We start from the raw sequence: 20269 nt of genomic DNA on the forward strand, positions 1-20269 counted from the left end.
CCGGGCTAACCTGGTTAAGAGGAAAGTCCTCACTGACCCGACCTGCTAGGCTTGCGGTTTGGATCCAGAGACCTCCTTACATGCCCTATGGTCTTGTCCTAAGCTTTCTATTGTGTGGGCATCGCATTTTAGCTCACTGCAAATTGAAGCTAGTTGTTGCTCTTCTTTCCGTGATGTCTTTCAGCTGTGTTTGGTGAAGTCTCATCCCCTTGACCTTTTTGCAATGATTTCATCTCAAATCTGGTTCAGGCGTAACAGGGTGCGTCTAGGTGAAGTGGTGGAGGATCTGAAATTGGTTAACACTTTGGCCAAGGATGCCCTTCATGAATTCCAACAGACTAACTTAGCTCCCCTCATGTCTTCCCCGGTTCAGAGCATCCCCAAGTGGGTGCCTCCCCCTTCGGGTTGGGTGAAAGCCAACTTCGATGGGGCTATCTTCCAGGATCGAGATGCTGCTGGTCTTGGTATCATCATCCGAAACGACTACGATCTTGTAATGGCTGCTCTAACTCAAATTATTCCTCTGCCCACTTCAGTAGAGACAGTGGAAGTGTTGGCAGCAAGGAGGGCGATGATCTTCGCCTTTGAACTGGGATTTGATCAGGTCATCCTTGAGGGAGACTCTGCAATTGTAATCCAAGCTTTGAACTCAGATGTCTTCTCGGCAGCTCCCTTTGGGCATATAATCTCTGATGTAAAGTCTTTTTCTCCCTGCTTTAGGTCCCTAATTTTCTGTCACACTCGAAGATTGGGTAACAAAGTAGCTTATAGATTAGCTAGGGAAGCTTGTAATTTCTCTTTCCCTTTTTGTACTTGGATAGAAGAAGTCCCTGTAAGCTCCTTTGCAGAATACTCTGCTGAAATTGTTAATACATAGCCCTCCCCTGCTTCTACTGGGAAGGTTTTCTCTAAAAAAAAAAAGAAGTTTTATAATGAAAAATATATGAAAAGTAAAAAATAAAAATAAAATGAAGACTTAATTCTTGAACAATGTGCGGAAATGTCATATGAGTACAACTCAATCAATTAAAAAAATAAAGTAAAAAGGCTTAAGAGTGCGTTTGGATTGGGCGTTTTTTGCCCAATCCTGCATTTGCGTTTTTTTTTTTTTTTTTTTTTCACGCGTTTTGGGTGTTGCGGCTACTGTTCATGCACTGTTCAATGAACAGTAACCGCAAACTTTGACTTTTCAAATTTTTTTGGACCAATCACAGCACATCGTGTACTGTTCACAGACCCACAAATTTCACTTTTCAGCAACTTTTTCATTAAAAATAGGTCCCACGATACTATTCACACATTTAAAAATTATTTCGCTACAGTGTTTTTCAGTTTTCAGTTTCAGTTTTCAGTTTTCAGCTGTATCCAAACGGACCCTAAGTTTTAAATTTCAAAAAGACTGATGGCTGTCATTCACATTGAAAAAGGCAAAACCCAAAGTTTTTTTCAAACTCTTAACACCCTCCCATCAACCACGTGTCCTAGAAACTAACTTTTAATATATATTTTTTAAATTTTGCATTGAGAAGAGCACTAGTCAGCGTACAAAACAAGAAGGAAATAAACTTGGCATGCCTTCCAGCCAGATCTTCAGTACACTCACAAGAGAAATGATGTAAAACAGAGAAGAAGAAGAAGAAGAAGAAGTGGGGCGAGAAGAAGGCTGTAAAACTAAAACAATGCAAGAAGAAGAAATAGAGAAGGGTGCAACTGCCATATCAATCTGGATCCATGATAGTATTCGGCATTACAGGTTCTATTCCAAGTTTAATCACATTAAAAACAAGTATCTATATCCATTTCTTCTCCATCTTAAAGCACAAATTCACTTCAATTCATTAAATTTTATACGTAGAAAGCAGAAGCTAATGCATCCTAAACAACCTAATAATTCATCAAACAAAATATGCACAATAACTCTTTGCTAATCCTCACCTACACCACACTCTTTGCTGTCCAGTTTTCTAAACATCCAAAAATAACTCTATTAACAAATTGAACAAACTAAGGACATACAGGTAAACTAAGAAATCTAAATTACTCGTCAAATTCCACTCCTACTAACAATTCACACACTCACATAAATAAGTCACATTCTCAAAATAAAAGATTAAATAAAAAAATTGAAATAATGAAAGTAAAAAAATTCCATAAATTCACAATAAGCAAATAATTGATTACACAGAAGAAACATATTCACATTCACACAGAAAAGTGAGCAAATTTTCAATTTGAAAACGCAGATAGTGAGTGAGTGGAATACCTGAAATTCTAGGCTGGATTAATTAGTGGGAATCATGCCAATGTTCCTTGCATAAGCGAAAATGCCACCAGCCTCGATGACAAGCGGTTGCTCGATCGCAAGCGGTGAGAGTGAGCCACAAAGAGAGAGAGAGAAAGGGGTCAGTGATTGGTGATTTTTATTTCTATTTGAAATCTTAGTGATTGGTGATAAAGAATGAAATTGAAAACTGATGTGAAAAATATAGGAGTGGGAAAAATATTTTGGTTTGGCGCCCATAAGAAACAAAGTAGTTTGGGCTTTTGTCAATGGTCCAATATTTTTTTCATTTTATTTTAAAACTTATTATTTTTAATGGTAATAAAAAAAAAAATTGAGGAACTTTAATGGTAATTAATTAAATTGGTTAGTTTGATAGGAACGTGGCAGGTTTCACTTGAAAAAAAAAAGTTTTTTAATTTTTTTTTGAAGTTTTTCCAATAAATTTTACTTATTATTATTATAAATTAATAATTTATTTATTTAAGTCAATTTTATTATTAAACAATTATTACAAAAATTATGACGTATTACTTGTTACTTCACCTCAATCAAATCAGAAAATTAAAAACAAAAAAATAACACACCCAAATAACTTCAAAGCCATTTTAGAGCACTCACATTAGGTTGTAGGAGTGATAATTTATGTTTACCTTTCAAGTTTGTGTTGTACTGATTCATGAGTATTTGACTAAATGGGTCGACACTAACCCGAAAAATTTATTAAAAAGGTCAAGATTCTAGCTTCAATCTCATGTTTGATCCAAGAGAGCACCTAATAGTATCTTCCCATTAAAAATGAATTTTTGAAAATTAGTATTTTTTATGGAAAATATAATTTTAAAGATAGTACTTTGAACTAATACTTCTGTCACTCCCATATGTGATCCAAGGGAAAAATAACTTTAAAGGAAGTAATTTGGGGAACATAATTTTAATCGAATGGTCAAATTATGAGAACAAGGATAACTGAATCTTCATGGGGCCACAAGGCATGTGACCATCATGCTCCAATTCATATTCAAATATTGATAATTGGATTTCAAGAGTATGGTGGTGACATATTAGTGTTGGCAAAATTTGAGACCAACTGGATGGTTAGATTGAGAACAAAGCCATACAAGTACGCAACACATGTCCATCACGCGCCATAGTTAGATTTGGAATCTAACCGTTGGATTTGAAGAGTGTAATAAAAGGTTAATTCTAGTAAATTATTGTCACAATTAAACGATTGGATTTAGAGAAATGTACGGTCAAAATTTAGTTAAAGTTGGTCAAATCCGGTCAAACTTAATAAATGGTCCCAAGACCGTTGGAAATTTCGAGACTATTTTGGTCATTTTAGAGGTTTGGGGCATTTGGGTCATTTTAGATGTTTCGAGAGAATTTTGGCCATTCTAGTTGTTTTGGGAGTATTTTGATTATTTTAAAATATACTTACCTACCCTTAGGGGCATATGTCTCATGATATCGTACATGCATCAAGAATAAGACATGTGTTTAGATAATAATGGTTTTGATTTTGGAGGAAAAACAAAAATAACTTTAGTTTGAAAACAATTTGAAAAATCCACAATTAATAAGGGTTAATGTTAAGATAAACTAAAAATCTCATGTTTGATCTAGAGGTGTCTAGGACCCGCTCGACCCACGGCCACCAGAACCAAAAGCCGACCGACTCGATCACCACTGTGGTCGGTGACAGTTTTGTCCAACGAAACCCGACCCTCGTCGATTCAAGTTTCGGTTTCACTTCTCTCAACCTACCGAAGCCGACCTGATCGAAGAATAGGTAGATTTGTTTGATTTTCCTCCCTTTCTCTCTTTTTCTCTCCTAAATCACCCAGTTTTAGTGGAGATCTCAAGTTCTTCACCCAGATTCGGTGGAGATCTCAAGATCTTTATCTAGATTGAGTGGAGATCTTGAGTTCTCCGCCCAGATCTGGTGTAGATCTTGCAATCTCTGCCCATATCGGGTGGAGATCTTGAGTTCTCCGTCCAGGTCCAGTGGTGATCTCGTGATCTCCATCCAAATCCGGTGGTGGTCGATCATCTACCACTGTTCTTTTGGTTTTGAGTGAAACAACTCGACCCGAGAAAAATCTGACTCGATCCAACCTGTAGGTAGAATCGGTCAGTGGCAGGTCCGTCAAGTTGCCACCTGATGGAATCAGGTCGGTTTCGGGTTGGGCGCAAATCCAACCTGGACCGACCCGTGGACACCCCTAGTTTGATCCAAGGAAGCACCTACTAGTATCTTCCCTTTAAATATGAATTTTTGAAAATTAGTATTTTTTATGGAAAATATAATTTCAAAGGTAGTACTTTGAACTAATACTTCTGTCACTCCCTTATGTGATCCAAGGGAAAACATAACTTTAAAGGAAGTAATCTAGGAAACATAATTTTAATTAGATGGTCAAATTATGAGAACAAGGATAATTGAATCTTCATGGGGCCACATGGCATGTGACCATCATGCTCCAAATCATATTCAAATCTTGATCATTGGATTTCAAGAGTATGGTGACATATTGGTGTTGTCGAAATTTGAGACAAATTGGATGGTCAGATTGAGAGAACAAAGCCATACAGGTATGCAACACATGTCCATCACGCGCCATAATTAGATCTAGAATCTGATCGTTGGATTTGAAGAGTGTAATGAAAGGTTAATTCTGGTAAATTATGGTCACAATCAAATGATTGGATTTAGAGATAGGTGCGGTCAAAGTTTAGTTAAAATTGGTCAAACCTGGTCAAACTTAATCGATGGTCTCGAGACCGTTGGATTTGATGAAACTAAGTTCAATGGGAAGGTTTTCAATGGATTATTGGGTATTGGAAAAGTTGTTAGAAAATATCAATAAAGAAATAATTTTGCAAGATAACGAATATCATGTTAACATTGACTTAAATAAAGTTGATTAGACAAGATGCATGATTAAAAAATTATTATTTTGGCTTATATATCATGTATTATCACTTCTGATTTTAATCAATTTGAATATGTATGTTATAAATATATTTTAATTTGATATACTTAGTTTTGGTAAATATTATTACATAATTAATGATTGAATTGGTTTAGTTGAATATTTTATGAATTTATAATGAATATACCTTTCATATATGTATATCTATAATTCTTTTTTTAATTTTATTAAGTATTTGTGTATCTTATGACACATGATACACAAAAATCAAAATTGATTCATGATATAATTCACATTTTGATAAGTATGGGTATTAGTCAGTATTTTGAGTGGAATTGGAACTTTCTCGATTTTTGTTATTTTATCGATTTTGAGTTTCAAATGGGTAAAATTATGATTTAAGAGTATTTTGAAGCAACAAGCCCTCCCTAATCTCTTTGTTTTTTATTTTTTATTTTTTAACAGATTGGAGAGTATTAAATTACTTTAGAAGTTTCAAGGTTATTTTGGTCAACGTATAAGTTTGGGGGTATTTGGTCATTTTGATGAGGCTAGTGGTATTTTAATCATTTCAAATATTTTAAGGGAATTTTTGTCATTTTAAATATTTTAAGAGGCATTTTGGAGGATTTGATAAATAAAAAATCATATTATATCAAAGTTATTTTGGCCACATATTATTGATGACAATCTTTGTCGTCATTAAAAGATTCCTAATAGCAACGAACTAATTCGTCACTAATATATAATCTGCTTCCCCCCATTAATTCCCTCCACCTTTTGAGAGTGAAATTTTTTCCCTCCATTATATTTTGTTAGATATATTTGCGACAACATGTTGTATCGTTGCTAAAAGGTGACTATCAGAGACGACAAATTATATCGTTGCTAATAGCCTTTTATTAGCGATGACCAATGTGTTTCGCTAATAAAGAAAGTACATATATAATATATTTACTATATATTTTTGGCCACATATCAACGACGACACACAAGTTCGTCACTAAAGATGATTATTAGCGACGATAGATGTAGTCATTATAATAAATCTTATTTTTGTGACGTAAATGTCGTCACTATAAAATTTATTGTCGTTGCTAAAAGTTTCCCTCCATTTTCCAAAAGTAAATAAAATTCCCTCCATGATGTTAGCGACGACTTATTAGCAACTACCTTAGTGTCATTGCTACCATGCACTTATTAGCGATGACCATATATTATCGTTGCTAATGTGTGCCTAATAGTGACGACTTTTAGATCATCGCTAAAACATTGGTCGCAAAAGGCCAAAATTCCGTAATAATAATTCAAAATAATCCAATCTACCTACATATTCAATTGTGAATTTAATCATTCACACATTATTCTAATAATAATTCCATAAAAATGGGGTGGCATGTGAGGTATCAATCTACCTAAAACTCTTATTCCTTAAATTTGATGTTAGTCATTAGTCATTACTTACTACGATCATTTTTCTCTTAAAGTTAAAGACAAAGGGGATCAAAATCAAAATCAAATCCTTACCTAAACCACCAAGAAGGTACGATTTCCACTTAGCCTTAAAACTATTGGGCCAACAATCATGTATGTTCGTGTTAATGACTGACAATAGATTCTAGTTCAAAGGAGTCAATACCGTACTGGAAGGCATTTCAGTTTGTTCAAAAAAATGAAATATTTTGGTATCGATTAATATTGGTGTATCGTTTTAGGATTACCGCTAATACATATATACCATATATGCATTGAGTTAAAAGTGTGTATATAGTTATTAAATTTATATCCAACCTATATGTTTAGTTCAACATACCCAATAAAAATGGTCCAAGTCCAATATATCATATCAATCTAACATTATCTAAGACTTAAAAAATAAAATAAATTAAATATAAGTAAGGAAAAAATAAAAAGTTTTCCCAAAAAAAAGAAGGGAAAGTAAAATTTCAAAATTGAAATTTTAAGACCCACGTAATTGCCTTGGAAATAGAAGAGGGTTTGTGTGGACAATGACTCTACTCCTTATCCCTCAGCTACACCTTTTAACTTTCAACCATTTCTTATTTTTAATTGTTTTTTTTTTTTTTTGGTTATGTTTTCTCCTCATCTCCTTCTCCACTTATTCAACTAATCTCTCTTTCTTCCATAAAATGACAATCTATCCAACATAGCTTCATTTCCGCTTAGCCCAACTAAAGCTTTAGGTCCACCACCACGCCTCTGTTAACCTTTGGTTCATGGCTTTTTTTTCTTTTTTTTCTTTTTGGGTTTAAATGAAAAAATTGCAAAAGAAACAATTTCGGATCAAAATACATTTTTCGTCTAGAATGGCTAAAATGGCCGATACCTTTCAAAATGGTCCGGTATTTAGAGTGAGACGAAACAGGGGGTGTTTCTATACTGAAGTGAGTTTCGGAACGGAAAATGCCGGCCATACTGGCTGGTACGAAATGGTATTGACTCCCTTGTTCTAGTTAACTCAATTAGTAAAGTCTCTTATTGTCAAATACAAAATATGAGATTCAAACCCACTTACTTCCAAAATCTATTAATGTCCTAACATGATAATAAATAGCAATCATTATGGAGCACCATAAGTTGAAATACTATCAAATCTTAAGAAAAGATAGTTAATGATGGACTAGGTATTCAATAAATTGGTTTAAATTTTTTGAATAAATTGTGCTACTAATATCCACACAAAAAATGAATTAAATAAATGATTAGGTTTTTTTGAGAATAAAAAATTTTAATTAATCTAACTTCGTTGAATAAATTCTTCTATTTATTTTTTTTTTTTAAAAATTCAAAATCTTGAGAAAAATAAATAGTAAAGATCAAAGGTCTAAATTCAATAAGGTATATAAATCAATATGTCATCGCGTGTAGTGTAATTAGTAATAAGATATGTAGGCAATTAAGGGTTTCCCTGTCACCTTATAAATGCTTAAATTACCTTGAGTATTAAAAAACTAAGGTAAATACTAGAGTTATATATTAACTAATTTATAACATTTTTTAGAAACGGTTGAAAAGAAATGTATACAGTGAGTTCAAATGAAAAGCAGTAAAAAATTATCACATTAGCATATTCTGCTCAGGCTCAAGTTTTTTTTTTTTTTTTTTTTTTTTTTTTTTTTGAAGTCAACTTCTTAATTAAATTTGCATGAAAATAGCTCGTGTTAATAGATATGAAAATGATTAGGTATTGTTAGAGGAATAAATATCCTATATCATATTCTAAGTATATTCTACTTTATATTTTATCAATTATGTTAATAAATGCAAATAATTTAATAAATAAAAAAGGACAGACTCAAAAAGTAATATGAAAAGCTTAATTATGATACTATGTGTCTTAAATTTATGAGAATAAATTCAATAAGAACTTGGTGCAAACTCTGTTGTTTATGTACTCTAATTCTAACATGTCACATGCAATCCTCCTTATTCTACATTAAATAAAATCAAAACCCCGTTAGCTCTCACAACAGAAGCCTCCAACAGCTAGAAACGCTACCAAGAAGAGTAGCCACCACCAAAGACATTGTCGGAATCTGGAAAGAGATACCGGAGCTACCATTTATGTGGTGGTCGTGACCTACAAGTTTGATTTTTTTTTTTTCTTGATTTGTATTTTCTGAAGCATGGTGTATTGGGAGAGAATAGGAACCCTGAAGAAACTTGCCCTAATTTTCCTATCAATTTTTATGAGTTTTGGTTCCCTTTATTAATATCAATATTAATTTCTCATGTCGTTTTGTTAAAAATGTTTTTTTTTTTAATCTGTTTAGATTTTGTTGTGATTGGAAAATATATGTCCCTCGATCCACATCTCAAATGTCCATTTGCTTAAGGGACAACTCATTGAATATGACTTTAAAGGCTATGTATGTGCCACATCTGTTAATAATAAGCCTCTTTTGCATAAAACTGGAATGACACATAGAACAACAATCTCCTAAAAATTTAAGATTGGAGTTGATTTATCATATTGAAAGGAAATTTTCAGGGATTTGATGAAAGCAACCAGTTCAACAAACAAAGAGAACTATTGAGAAAACATTCTACTATTCTCGGAATACCTAATAATTATCAATACTTTCGGACAAGAGATCTTGAAGCATGGAGTTGCATGGCATTATTTCTCATCTAAAATATTGTATGACACTTTTCATCTAAAATATTGTACACTTCCAACATAAACAAAACAAAATGAAAGAAAAAATTGGGTGGATAAGATGATGATTAATTTATTGACGTCCAAACAAATACATACATAACCATGCAGTAGTAACTGAAATTGAAAATCCCAAACCATAGAAATAAGACCACCTAGCATCATCTTCATTGAAAACTGAAAAGGATGGAGTTAAACCATCTTCAACATCAGCAATATCCCCATCATCACCAACTGAGGTTGAAGTAGTCGGATAAGATTGCACAAAATCACAAAATCCTCAAACTCATATTTACCACCATCTTCATTGCTATTTGCCATGACTACCTCCTCCTCCTCCTCTAAAACCAACTTCGTTTCCAAGCACCTAACCACATGCCTAATAGTGGGTGGTGCATCATTGGAACACATTAAGCCCAATTTAAGCACGAAAGTAGCCTCAACTTCATCAAACTCAACCCCTAACCTTGAATCCACAACCTCAAGAACCAGGGGTGGAGCCACGTTGCCCCTTGGGAGGGCCGTGGCCCCTGCCAAAAAAAAGAAAAAGAAAAAAAAGAGAGAGGTCCACCAGCCTATATAGAAATTTTAATTGGGCCCCCCTAATGATGTACATCCGGCCCCCCCTCCCATTTCTATTCAATTCACTCCTAGGCCCAGCATGCTCTAGTTTCAATTGTAGGCCTCTTTTAACTTCTAATAAAACAAAACATGGCCCCTTATATTTAAATACCCAAAGTCACTACCCAACAAAATAACATTTTATCACCCATTCTCAATTTCAAAATCAGAATTCTTTCTTTTGCTATTCTTTTTATAAAGGTGATACGTTCACAAAATTTTTACAACATTTTTATAAATCATAAGTGGTTAGTTGTTATTGGCCTAACACTAAAATTATTTTTTTGCTCCAACAATAACAATCAGTAACAATCTGCCACTTAAAATTTGTTATAAAAATGTTGTGAAAATATTGTAAACATATCATTTCTCTTCTTTTTATTCTCTTCTTGTCTTCTGTGTACACTCCACCGCCCACTCCACTGGTACCAGCAGCCCCCAAACAAAACAAAACCTCAGCTCAGCCTTCCTTTCAAACTCAGTCCTCATGTTCCTAAAAAAAAAAAAAAAAACTTGTCCATTATTTTCTTTCTTTGTGCTTTCTTAAAATAAATCATTCAGGATGAGTTTTCAGTTTTCTTTTCTTTCTTCAGCACTACACCTTCATCTCTTTTTTTAGTGTTTTTTTTTTTCTTCTTCTTCTCAACTATATACACTTACTTAAATATTTACATGCACTTTAATTTTTCATAGATTTTTAGAGAAATATGTGATTGAAGGCATGGGGAGGTATGAATAACATCCATATAATTAATAATAGGAATGATGATAGGTTGACTGTTTAAATTACAGTGGAAATTTTTTTTTCTTAAGTACGAATAACATCCATATAATTAAGTAAAAATTTCTAATTAAGATTTTATTTTTTAAGTTCTTTTCAGGTTAATTTTTGAGTCATATTCTTAAAGCTTAAAGAATTATGAGCAAGCGAAAAATAATTGATGCATTCTTTAAGAAAAAAGATCTTAACAATTCAAAATTTAGGACACCTATGGTTGTAGAAACAAATGTGGTTGTAGAAATAAATGTTGATACTTCAATGCCTAATGAACACCCTTCCAAATGTTCAAGAATTCAATTTGAAGAGATAGATCATGATCCAAGATCACGTAAATAAATATGTGAATTTCCTATTAACAAACAAGATGAATTCGACGAGTTTATCTCAAAGAAGGTCCATATTAACCTAAAAATATAGACTGTCCATACAACAATGATAATCATCGGCGTCGAAAATCTCCCCCCCCCCCCCATGTAAAAAATCCTGGCTACGTCCCTGTCAAGAACTGGATTGCTCCTAATCTCCACTTCTCCCAAACCCAGTCCACAAGCATGAGCTCCTCAAGCAATGCTTTAGGGTCAATAGGCCTTCTACCACATACCACTTCTAGCAACAAAGCACCAAAGGCAAACACATCAGAACTTGTTGTTGGCTTGCTTGTGCATTGGACCTCGGGTGCTAAATAACCCAACGTACCCACCATCGTAGTTGTGCTAGGGTGAGCCATGCTCATATAGCTTAGCAAGACCAAAATCACTCAACCATCCATTAAACTCAGAATCCAATAACACATTGTCTGTCTTGATGTCTCTATGAACCACAATTTGTTCCCATTCCTCATGTAAATATAAAAGCCCTAAGCGACCCCTTTGATGATCTTGAACCTTTGCTCCCAGCTTAAGATTGCTTTGGGCTCATCAAAAAGGTACCTATCTAAGCTTACATTAGGCATGAATTTGTACACAAGTAATAGATCACCTTGCCTACGACGCCAACCCAATAATATTTCGATGACGAAGATGGCCAATACTACCAACCTCAGACATGAATTCTCGCAAACCTTGCTTCGAATTTTGGGAAACACGCATTACTGCAACTTGGGTATTTGAATTAGGCAAAGTTCCTTTGTAAACTCTACCAATCCACCAAACCCAAGAAGCTCTTTGTCTCCAAAACCCTTTGTTACTTTCTTTAGCTCCTCATTAGAAAATCTATGTGGTCCAATATCAAGCTCCCAGGCTTCAACCACACCAACCTTCTTGAGTTTCCTGACATTGTAAAAGATCAAAATAATCCTGGAAATCACAACCAAAGCACAGATTGAGACACCAACAATTAGGCTTGTGTGGTTCTTTTTAGACCCATTCACTGTTGGGTGCTTAGGGAGTTTATCTAAATTGAGATTTTTAGCACCTCCATTTATGTTAGCTCCAACCTAAGACGTAGTACGAACTTGAGGATGAAAGGCCGGTTGAACCAGAGAACCCCACGAACATGAATTCTTTAAATATTGGTGAGAGGTCCACATTATAAGGAAAATTTTCAGACCTAAGTCTAGCAAATTGTTGCGCAACCTTAACATTTACTTGATATATTCGTGCATCATATTCAACCCAAGCCTGAATTATCTGATCACTCTTTAGATTTATGAAATATCTACGCTTAGATTGATCGACTGGAACAGATTTGTTCGATAGTATGCTTTTGAGGCCGACGCGAACATGGTTATCGTCGATGTCACCGAACTTGGTGTGATTGAAAGTGTGAAATTCCACCTTGAATATGTCCGAGATGTTTCCATCCCTTTGGTGTTGAATAGACCAAGAGAATGAGAGATTGTGAAAGCAAAGTCATGGCCGCCTAGTTTGCCACGTTCATTGATCAAAGCAAAAGCAAATGTGGTGGAAAAGGACATAATTTTGCCATTGGAGGAGTTCTTGAATCGGATTGGATATTTATAAAATGCATGGCTAACAACTTGAATCAACTCGTTTGTCAGCTGAAGTATGCCATTGTTATCAATCACTACATCGCCTTCTAAGCTCATATTTTTACGTTTGGCATTGAACCCATCAGTGAGCTGGGTCAACAAGCTCCAACATTGTCTAGGTCAGGCTTTACTCGGTATAGGAAAAGAAGGAAAACCAAGAAGAGAAAGATCAGTTTTGCTGCTGTTAAAGATATATTAGCCCATTAGTATAGACCCAAGCCTAATTCTACTTTGTGTGCAAGCCAATTCTCCTACTTGTACTAGAAGTCTATTAGTCTAGGGTTTGGTTTACTATATATACACATGTTATAATTCATTGTAACACAGGATTTGTATTACACTATAATATATTATTGATGTAGCCATTTAGGGTTTCCTCCGTGGATGTAGGCCATTAGGCTGAACCACGTAACTCTTGTGTGTTATTGTGTTTTATACTTTATGCTTTCGCTTCCGCATCTATACTAGCATGTTCAACATGGTGTATCAATGCTAATATTTAACATGGTATCAGAGCCACCTTCTTGAGGCCATGGTTTTCTGTCCTTATGGTATATTTAAGAGCAATCTTTGTCTTCCTTGGTGTTTTTATTTTTTTTTTCCGCTGCGTTCATCTTCTATGACTTCCTACTGCTGCCGTCAAAACTCTCTGGTATAGTCAAGCCATCGTTAGAAGTCGCATCAATACTGCAAGACCATTGCCTTCCTCAAACTACTGTCACAGAGCCAAACTTTATTAAAGGGATCTTCTCAACCTTATCAAATCTCAAAATTTCATCAAACTTCCATCTTAAGTTTGAGAGGGGGTGTTAGAGATATATTAGCCCATTAGCATAGGCCCAAGCCTAATTCTACTTTGTGTGCAAGACAAATCTCCTACTTGTATTAGAAGTCTATTATTTTAGGGTTTAGTCTACTATATATATGCATGTTATAATTCATTGTAACACAGGATTTGTATTACACTATAATATATTATTGATGTAGCTTTTTAGGGTTTCCTCCATGGATGTAGGCCATTAGGCTGAACCACGTAACCCTCGTGTGTTATTGTGTTTTATACTTTATACTTTCGCTTCCGCATCTATACTAGCATATTCAACATGGTGTATCAATGCTAATATTTAACATGGTATCAGAGCCAGGTTCCTGTGGCCATGGTTTTCTGTCCTTACGATATATTTAAAGTAATTTTTGTCTTTCTTGGTGTTTTTTTTTTTCCTTGTGTTCATCTTCTTTGGCTTCCTACTATTGCCGTCAAAACTCTCCGATATAGTCAAGCCATCGTTAGAAGTCGCATCAACACTGTAAGACCATTGCCTTCCTCAAACTACCGTCACAGAGCCAAACTTCATTCAAGGGGTCTTCTCAACCTTATCAAATCTCAAGATTTCATCAAGTTTCGATCTTGAGTTTGAGAGGGGGTGTTACACAGGATTTGTATTACACTATAATATATTATTGGTGTAACCCTTTAGGGTTTCTTCCGTGGATGTAGGCCATTAGGCTAAACCAATTAACCCTCGTGTGTTATTGTTTTTTATACTTTATACTTTCGCTTTCGCATCTATATTAGCATGTTCAACATGGTGTATCAATGCTAATATTTAACAGCTGCCACATGAGAGAAAGAGAATGACCTTTTTGACGCGAAGGAAGCTTAGGGTGTTTATAACTTTATATATTTATGAAAAGCCATAAATATTCTTTCACATGCACTGTTCCTTGTTCACACAAGGTTCCTAATTCCACCCATGATATACACAAGGTTCCTAATATCACGTTGCATCCTTTTTTCTATTTGTCCTTGTTTAAAATGGATAAGAAAGGATGGGAAGTTACTATGCAATTTAGTGTTGTATTCTAATAAACATGATTTGACTTGACATATGAATTCAAGAATATATATAAATATATATATATATATATATTTTTTTTTTCTTTCCCCTGCATTTGAGAGTATATTTTATGATTAAAATTTCTTTTTTTGAATCTGACTGTATACTAAAAGTCACATCATATACATTCATAAATTTGTAATATTAATTATAAATTATGAAATAGATTTATTTAAAATTAAAATAATATTAATACCATATCATGAATATTTTACTTTATACTCCATTAATTATGCTATGTTATGTCTTTTTTTTTTTTTCTCCTTTATAATAGCTAATATATTTAAAATAAAACACTAAAATTTTGGGTAGACTTTCATTAGTATTCACTTTGAGATTAAAGCCATCCTAACCACTGCCGTCCATTTCATATGGTAATTAAGGCTTGATTCACACTTAAAATCATCCTAATCAAGAGTTTTTCCTTTCTTTTTTGTTTTTTTTCCCTCTTTTTCGTTTTCTTTTACCAAGTGGGACCCTTAAACTTGAGCATTAGCATTGGAAAATGCTAATGCTATTCTATTTTACCATTCTAAAAACCAACTTTATCATTATACCATCTTATTTTACAATACCTCCACATCCCAAACTTCTATTTCCCTCTTTTACTTATTAAAATAATATATTTACAAAATAAAATAATATATATCAAAATTTTTTCTTTTCTCTCCCATCTCTCTCCTCTCCCTCATTTTCAGCTCCACCTTCTGTAACTTCCGCCCTTCCCTCTGTAACTTCCGCCGAATCCTTCATTTCCGGCGAGGTGGTGAAATATTCCGACAATAACCATCAACTCAATCACCCAAATCTTCATAGATCAACCAAAAACGCATCAATTAACAAAACCCACAAACAAAAAATCCTAAATTTCACTACTCGGTTTCGATAAAACCCAAAACTTCATTTGCCCCATGACGAGCTCGTACTCGCACTGCTCCGATTGTGGATCGTGGGTCGTGGATCTCGAATTCGTGGGTTGTGGATCGCCGTGTTGGTTTCGCCGTGCGGATGGCGTGATATGGTGCTGGGTTGCGGGTTCTGTGTTCGGCGATGGAGTGGCTGTGCTCTATGGTGCTGGGTTGCGGGTGGCTATTGCGGATGGCGTGATATGGTGTTAGGTTGCAGGTGCTGGGCTCGGCGATGGAGTGGTTGTGCTTTGTGGTGCTGGGTTGCAGGTTCTGGGTTCGGCGATGGAGTGGCTGTGCTCTGTGGTGCTGGGTTGCGGGTGGCTGTTGCGGATGGCGTGAAATGGTGTTGGGTTGTAGTTGCTGGGTTCGATGATGGAGATTGGAGAGACAGAGATGAGAGATGAGTGACAGAGGAGAGAGAGTGAGATAAAATATTATTATTTTTTTACAATACTTGCTACAGTGCAATTCTATGTTTAGAATTGCACTGTAGCAGTATTGCAAAAAAATTTGCAATACTGTTGTTTAGCATTCACCAATGCAGATGATTTTGGGGTTTAAAATTCTAAATTTTCATAGAATTGCACTGTAGCAGTATTGCAAAAAAATTTGCAATACTGTTGTTTAGCATTCACCAATGCAGATGATTTTGGGGTTTAAAATTCTAAATTTTCCTTAGATATGGCATTAGCATTCTCCAATGCTAATGCTTACAAATTCTCAATGGTAGGTAGGTACCACCATATTAGGTAGTAGGTAGGGCCTTATATAGATATTTTTATTTGATTTTTAAAAAGACCTTTTATAGTAATTGAATTTTATTTATGGTATCAAACTTGAACTATGAGAAGGTGGGAAACGGACATTTTTGGCTTGCTAATAATACACCATGCATGTGTTCATCTCTTTACACGTGATCCCTTCATTATTAAGCACTATGCTCAGTAGAAAATAGCTATGTGTAATAGCACAATGGCTCCGGGAATTTTGTTTAGGAGGGTTATTAGGAAATTTGAATTAATTTTTTTTAATAAAAAGTGAACTTAAGTATGTCGAGTTATCGACAAAAAAAATATATAAATTTTTACAATTTCATTCTACAAGTTTTAAAATTTTAAATTGTTACATAATAATTCATTAAATTATGAAGTATGAATATTTATTACCAATGTGGGTAGTTATGACCAAGTTTATCAGGATCGAGATCCTAAATGGGATCGGTGAAAGGATTTGAGGATTGGATCGTAGGATCGGCACGATGATCGTAAGATCATACTTTCCGATTATAAATAATATAATAAAAAATATCCATAATTATAATTCATAATATATATTAAAAAAACATTTAAAAAAGTAATTTTTGATATAAATTAGTGAAATTACTAATAAAAGGTAAAGTACCAAATTAAAAATGCATAAAAAAAGTTCAAAAGTTACAACTCACAAATAAACAACTCAAAGCATACATAATGTCTGAATAAACAACACAAATAAGCAAATAACAATGTTTCAAAAAAAAAAAACTCAATTAGGGGGAGTGCCAATGCCACTACCATCAATGTCACCTATAGACATTTTCACTGCCTCACTGGAAACACAATTTTTCTCATGATATTAGTTTAGAAAATTAAGCCATCACAATTCACAACAAATAAGTATGATGAATTAAGGCATACACTAGCCAAGAACACATTATATATGTGGGTACCCAAGGACCAAGGAGGAAGTTGTAGAGTCGAAGCACTGGGCTGAGGCCTGAAGAGGGATAGGAAAGGTTGGGGCACTAATTAGAACATGCCACTAGACACGGGCCCAAGGAGCAACGACACCCGAGGAGGGAGACGAATCCGCTGTAATGTCTTAAGGTACTCCATAGAGGGCACTGCAAGCTGAAGTAGATAGAAGTCAATGGAAGACAAGAAATCTCTGAGCTAGAATTGCCTGTCTCATCCACATTAAATGATGTACACCAGCTTTGTCAGCCACATTAATGAGGAGGTGACCTGAACAGTGCTGGCCACAGCTACGCAAGCTACTGCCGCCATCTACTTCAGATGCAAAAGGTGACAGGTGTTGGAAAAGGATGAAGATCAGGTGGAAATGGACGGAGAAGATACACTAGGGAAGGGCTATATAAGGAGGGGTAAGGGCATTGGAAAAAGGGGGATTTTTTCCATTGGAACTCTGCTTCTTGGAGAACCTGATTGTAAAGCTTAATGCTTCTTCATTTCTTGAACGCAAGCCTAACCTTTGAACATTAGTGTCCTCGGGCAAAGCCCATCGTTGTTATCCTTTCCCATCTCTAACAAATTTTATTGGTCTGGGCCTAGTTTGAGGGGAACATCTTGCTATTCTAAGTGGGCTTGGATCCTAGCTCATTTTTCTGGTCCTTACAATATCAATTATAATTTTATTGTTCACAATAAAAAGTAAGCAACTGACAACCAATACATCTCATATTCTCATGAGTAAGTAGCTAACAGCGTAATTTTTTTTTTAAAAATCACCATTGTTGTCGATAGTCTCTCTTATAGTGGCGTCATTATCAGCTTTATGCACTTGCTTTCAACTTTCTATTTGTCTAGTCTCTTCTCTTCTCTTATGTCCTTTGTGATTTTGTTTATTAGGTTAAGTCGTAAAGATGACAGCTTATTACTAACATGATCCTTAGGTTAGGGTTTTAGTTTTTTTACTTTTTATATATGTTTTATTTTATCAATCTAGGCTAGGACCACTAGGCTATCTATTTATTTAATTTTTTATCAATCTGAGGCATTTGGGATCCATTTGGGGGCCCAAAAAAAGAATTTTTTTTTTTTTTAATTTTCCTTTTCATAGGATCTTTAGTATCAAAATGGAATTGGAATTCTATAAGATCCTAATTAAGTTTCGGATCAAAATTCCACACAAATTTGACCTAAGTAGAGAGCCTAGTGAGATCCAGGACGGTTTAGGGATGTAAGATCATAGAATCCTATGATCTTGAGATCTGAATTGGGATACTGATAACCATGGCTATGACCATTTTATTTTGTTAAGTTTGTCTAAATTTTTATTTTTATGCAATTTTTATTATCTATTTGTCATTACTTTTATAAAAATATTTTAAACTAAAAGACTAAACTCAACTCATTGGCTCTATATTAATTATTGACAAACACAACCATACTCATTCATATATAAAATAATAAACTACGTGTCTACTTAACCAATCAAATTCTTGAATAATCACTAACTTCACAATTTTTTCTTGAATTTTCTAACTTAATGATAGAAAGTTATTATATAACATGATAACAATACACACTCATGGAACAAACCCTTTATGTTTCCTAATTATTAAATTATATAAAGTTATATTATATTTATACTATACACAAACATCCACACACATCATTATTAACACAAATTAATAATATTGTAATAAAAAGTAATGCACACAATCAATACTGGACACACTCATACATATATAATATAAATTTATAATAAAGAGTGACACTTATAATTCATAAACACTTACTCTTAGAGTCAAAAATAGGAATGGTAACAAGTCAGGTTTAGGGTGGGTTTGGCAACAGGTCATTTACTAAATGGAGTGTTTTTTTTTTTTTTTTAAAAAAAAAAAAAAAAAACTCCCAAACTTGCCTCTACGGGCCTCCGCAGGCGCTGCCCCGCTATGCCACTTTAGAGCCCGATCTAAAGGACCCTAAATCATGGCCCAATCTTAAATTAGAAAAAAATAAAAATAAAAAATCAATTTTATGCGAGAGTGGAAGCTTAACACATAGCAATCCAAAGCAAAAGCCTCCAAAAATTCCATTAGAAAGGAAGCACAACACATGGCAATCCAAAATAAAACTACAACTAGGGTATGCAAAAGTGGAAAAAAGGAAAAGCATCCATCATTCCCCACCATCCAATACATCATTCTTGCCTGTGTTGGCATTAGACTGAATCCGATGGCGCCACCTCCGTTCACTCTCTCCCACTTGCTCGTGGAACCCAATTGCTGATCTTTCTCCCATCGCCAAAAATTTTGAATCGTCGATTGCCAAAGTGCTGATGTTTAATACTTTTTGGAATCTTCTCAAGGGGTGGCAAATCTAGATGGTGGAAAAGGCAGGAGTTCTCATCTGAGAGAAAATAAAGTTGCTAGTGAGGAATCAGACAATACTGATGAGATGGTTGTAGAGGCAACCTACGGTGATGATTTGAATGGAGACAGCAGAGGTCTCACTGGAGAGGAAATCCAGTGGGAATGAGAGTGAGAGTGAAGGTGAAGGTGAAGGTGAAGGTGAGGCGTGAGAAGCAGCTGAGAGAAGAATTGATTAGGTTTAGGAATTAGGGTTTGATGTTAGTGGTCTATATATATATATATATATATATATATTGAGTGCTCTAAAATGTGTAAAAACACAAGAGCTATTTAGACCCTCAAATTAAAATTATGGTTCAATAGATTTTACTCTAACTTATACTAAGTGCGGAAAAGAGTAAAGGTGAGCGTATAAACAAACAAGCTACTCTAACCCATATTCATAATAATACAGCAATAAAATGAAAGGTAAAAGAGTGGGGAAGAAAGATGCAAACACAAGATAACATGCTGATGAGTTATCGAAGAGGAAACCAAAGAACTCGGGGAAAAACCTCTATGCCGCCCTCCAAGCG

The 20269-nt window shown here is 34.6% G+C and overlaps 1 pseudogene; it reads right to left on the reverse strand.

Moving 5' to 3' along the window:
* Window positions 1-4185: 4185 nt before the first annotated feature.
* The window catches only part of LOC115957176, a 37307-nt pseudogene continuing 21223 nt past the window's right edge, over window positions 4186-20269 (reverse strand).

This window comes from Quercus lobata, chromosome 8, assembly GCF_001633185.2.
Source record: "Quercus lobata isolate SW786 chromosome 8, ValleyOak3.0 Primary Assembly, whole genome shotgun sequence".
NCBI classification, from domain to species: domain Eukaryota; kingdom Viridiplantae; phylum Streptophyta; class Magnoliopsida; order Fagales; family Fagaceae; genus Quercus; species Quercus lobata.